The sequence below is a fragment of the Zingiber officinale genome, chromosome 6A (assembly GCF_018446385.1).
Source record: "Zingiber officinale cultivar Zhangliang chromosome 6A, Zo_v1.1, whole genome shotgun sequence".
Taxonomy (NCBI): Eukaryota; Viridiplantae; Streptophyta; class Magnoliopsida; order Zingiberales; family Zingiberaceae; genus Zingiber; species Zingiber officinale.
The window spans coordinates 25,807,757-25,812,743 of NC_055997.1; positions in this window are offsets into that span (position 1 = coordinate 25,807,757).

The following is a 4,987-nucleotide window of genomic DNA, read 5'->3' on the forward strand; positions in this document are numbered from 1 at the left end:
GAAGAAGGAGCAGGTCGACTTTGTGTCAAATGGTAAAGCAAAGTTCCATCTGCTAAGCGTCTTATCGCCATAAGAAGTCAACCGGATCAGAGCCTACGAGTCAACAAAGGAGCTCTAGGAGAAATTCCTAGAACTACATGAAAGGATCTCGGAGGTGAAACTCGCGAGATGGGATCTGCTCAGGAACCATATTAGCAACATCAAATTAGGAGAAGGAGAAAATATTAGACATCTTCACTCAAGAATAAATGAACTCATCACCGGACTCACGAATGTCAGAGAAAAGGTAAGCAACCGAGATTTGCTAAGGTATGCACTTAATACATTTCCTAGAACTACTGAATGGACATCATTAGTAGATGCTTATTATATATCTAAGGATCTAGAATCAAGTACTTTAGAAAAATTATTTTCAACATTTGAAGTCCTTGAAACAGGAGCCAAAGCATAACATTGCCTTAAATACAAAAATTGACGAATGAGATTCTGAATCTTCTCTTGATGGTGATGAAATAACACTCATGGTAAGAAAATTTAAAAAATTATTTAAAACTAATAAATTTAATCAAGTGCAGGGTAATAAAAGGAAAATAAAGATAAGATGTTGTTGGATCTATAAGCACGTGAGGAGGGGGGGTGAATCATGTGGTTTTTGAAAACTTATTTTCTTGTTTTGAAATCAAAGTATACTCAATGAAAAAACTAAAAAGAACAACACAAGAAAACATAGTTGGTTTTACTTGGTTCGGAGCCTTCGACGACTCCTACTCTAAGACCCAAGTCCCGTGGACTTATCGATGGGTAAACCACTAAAAACCTCTTCTGGTACCTCTGGAAGAGAGAATCGAGTACAAAGATGATCGGAGAAGTGCAACAAACTGCACTTTCCATTTGCAGAATTTAAGTACAATAAAAATTTTACCGACTCTTAGGGAATTAAGTAGCTTGTTCATGTGTCGATGTCGGTCTTCCGACCATGATCAGAAGTCCTTAGAGTAGTCATCAAGCGCAGCAGCTTCGTAGTAGAGTCGTAGCAGGAGCCTGGAGTAGTCGGAACCTCAAATGGATGTGTAATAGTTTGTATATGTGTTGTTATTTGAAGCTTCCTCGAGACTACCTTATATAGGGCAGTGAGGGCCCCTTCCATAGCTATTGAAGGCACCTCTAACTTGAGAAAGTTGATCCCGAATAGTCTAGTCTCTATCCGAGACTTGTCCAAAATTCATCCTGTGGAGACGCCTTCTATAGCCATGGAAGGTGCCTCCGATGAACAGTACGAAGGCACCTTCAATTGCTTGAAGGCCCCTTCGGATACTGTTCATCCGAAGATAAATTTACTCCTTTGTCTTGTAAAACAACATTAGTCTAATAAACCAAGTAATGACCTACAAGACAAGTGTTAGTACAATAATAATGAACAGTAGTAATTAGTTCCTATTCTCTTAGGATCAGGAACTAGTCAAGGTCTCAGATTAGGAATCTGAAATGGACCTAACCTGGACTGATGTATACTGTCCTCTTAATCAGGACATGTCCTCACTTAGTCACTCTCCTCTAGTGACTTACCTTTACTTACCAGTTTGTGAGTTGTTTGATCCGCGAACCTAACTAGACTTCCTGCTAGATATCTGGTCAGTCCGTCGACCTATCTGGACTTTGCACCAACTATCCGGTCGGCCCATTAACCTAGCTGGACTTCCTGCCAAATATCCAGTCAGCCCGTCGACCTATCTGGACTTCTCACCAAATATCTGGTCGGCCCGTCGACCTATCTGGACTTCTCACCAGATATCCAGACGACCCATCGACCTATCTGGTTAACTCCTGCGTACTTGGTAAAGTGGTTAGATTACAATTATACCTAACTTAACTTATTTATCATTCATCAAAATCTGAGTTGGACCGTTAGTGTAAACTACACCAAAAATCTCTCTCTTTTTGATGCAATGACAACCTGCGTTAAGTTAGGAAAAAAGATATGCAAAAATAAGCACTTAAAAAATGATTTTTAAGAGAAACAAAAAGTTTGAGACAATTGGTTTTGTTCTCTTGATCATTTTTTAGGGTCAAGTTATTTCTTGATTTTCTTTTGATTGCTAACTTAATCCCTAACCCTCCCCTATTGACATTCATCAAAAAAATATGAGTAAAATAATGCTAAGTAAAGTAATGAGGGAAATGGTGAAATTTTGGCAATATCAAAAAATTTCAAAATTATTGGGGAGTTTAAAGAAAACTTGTTCAAACTAATCGAAAAACAAAGTTTGCAAAATAGTTGTAATTTTTTTTAATCAAAAAAAAATTTGAAAGAAAAATTTTTGGACATTTATACTAAGTTTTGAAAGTTAATCTTTACACAGCTAACTTTAAAGGATAAATAGCTATTAAGAAACTTTCAAAATAATTTTCAAGATCTAACAACTTTTTAAAATAAGTTTTAAGGAAATTTTAAAATAAGTTCTATAAGAATAAAACTTTTCAAAAATTTTCAAGGATGAAACTTTTAAAAGACTAGGTTTTGCAAGAATGAAACTTTTTCAAAAACTATTCAAAAATATCTTTTAAAGTTGGTTTAAAAGCAGTTTATGAAAATTGAAACGGTTTTCAAAATAATTTTTCAAAACATATGATTTGATAAGTATCATAATTTTTTAAAAAAAACATGTGATTTTTCAAAATGTGTTAAGAATGATTTTCAAAGTAAGCATTTTGGAAAAGAGTTTTTTTTAAAAAAACATCTTTTCAAAGGATGTGACAAAATATTTTGAAAGTCATTTTTAGATATTCTCTCCCTGAATCTGATATTATTTAAAAATAATCTGATCAACTAGAAATTATCCTTAAGTGTCTAACCGTTAGTTACTAACTTACTATCAGAGGATAGCAGTGTTCATTTGGTTAGTCATGTTAAGTGATTGTTTGACTAAAAGTGGATTACTTAATCACTGTTCTATTTGGTATTTCACACCTAGACTTGTATTGATGCACTGATATAAACATCTTAAGTCCAGGCAAAGGGCCTATTCATCTCACGTCGTTCTAAGTTTGGAAATGCACAATCAAGGTTGACCTATTATGTTTGTGAAATGCTCAAGTCCTAAATATATAGGAACATACTTTCTATAGATTTGATCTAGACTAAGGCTAAAATTTATTTTGAAAAACTAAGGAAATGGAAAATTTTTTATAAAAATATAGGTAAGGGTTTTTCCTTAGAATTTGCAAATCATTTGAAAACTATTTTTGAAGACAATAGTCGTATTCTATAGAACACATTCCTAGTTGTCAACGTAAATTGTTAAATTCACTTTCAGGGAGAGGTTTGGTAAATATGTTAGCTAAGTTAGACTTGGACTCAATGTAATTGAGTTCAATGTCACCTTTAGCTACATGATTCTTGATAAAGTGGTGTGTAATTTCAATGTATTTGGTTCTTAAATGATGCACTAGATTTTTAGTTAAGTTAATTGAGATAATATTGTCAATTAGTACTTTTGTATTTTTGAAGTTTAAGTTAAAATCTTTTAGGGTGTGCATTATCCATAACAATTGTGCAACACATTCTCCTATTGTTACATATTCTGCCTCAGTAGTAGATAAAGCAACACAATGTTGCTTTCTACTAAATCAGCTGACAAGTGATGATCCAAGTAATTAACATCCACCACTTGCACTCTTTCTATCTAGTTTGCAGCCAACATAGTATGAGTCAGAGTAACCTATTAGTTCAAAATTAGTTGTTCTTGGATACCAAATTCCTACATTTAGTGTTCCTTTTAGATATCTAATGTTTTTTTACATTAGTTAAGTGGGATTCTTTAGTACAGGTTTGGTATCTAGCACATATACTAACTATAAATAAAATATCAGGTCGACTTGCAGTTAAGTATATGAGGCTGTGTATGGCACTCCTATAGTATTTTTGGTCTACGGGTTTTCTATTTAGAGCATTATCTAAGGTTGTGTTAGTTGTCATTAGTATTTTTATTTCTTTGACATTTTCCATTCCAAATTTTTTAAGTAATTCTTTGATATATTTTTGTTGATAAACATAATTTCCTTCACTAGTTTGTTTAATCTGTAATCCTAAAAAATAAATTAGTTTACCTACCATGCTCATTTCAAATTCTTATTCCATTAGGGTTATAAATTCTTATAAAAATTCTAAATTGGTTGAACCAAAGATAATATCATCTACATATACTTAGGCTATAAAGATATCTTATTTGATTTATTTTACAAATAGTGTTGGATCAATTTTTCCTTGGTTGAATTCTTTGGAAATTAGGTAGGAGGTCAACTTCTCATACCAGACCCTAGGTGCTTGTTTAAGACCATACAAGACTTTCTTAAGTTTAAAGACATGATCAGGAATCTAGACTCTCAAACCCGAGTGGTTGACCTATATAAACCTCTTCTTTTATTAGCCCATTTAAAAAAGCGGACTTAACATCCATTTGATAAAGCTTAAATCCTTTATGGGCTGCATAGCTAAGTAGCATTCTAATGGACTCAAGTCTGGCTATTGAGTCATATGTTTCATCATAGTTAAGTCCTTCTACTTGACTAAATCCTTTAGCCACTAATCTAGCCTTATTTCTAACAATTTCCCCACTTTCACTTAGTTTATTTCTGAATACTCATTTTATTTCTATTACCTTTTTATTATCAGGAAGTGGTACTAAGTCTCAGACTTCATTTCTCTCAAATTGGGTCAGTTCTTCTTGCATAACTATGATCTAGTCTGGGTCAAGTAGAGATTCTTCTATCATTTTGGGTTCAATTTTAGAGATTAAAGTAATTTGACTTAGATTTCTAAAAGCTGATTTAGTTTGGACTCTTAGGTATAGGTCACCAATTATTTGGTAAATTGTGTTCGATTGAGAAGCGCTAGAGGGGGGTGAATAGCGCTCGTAGCTATTTCGTTCGATTTGTAAAACTATCGGAGTTAAAACACGCAGCAGAATAAAGAAAAATAAACAGAAAG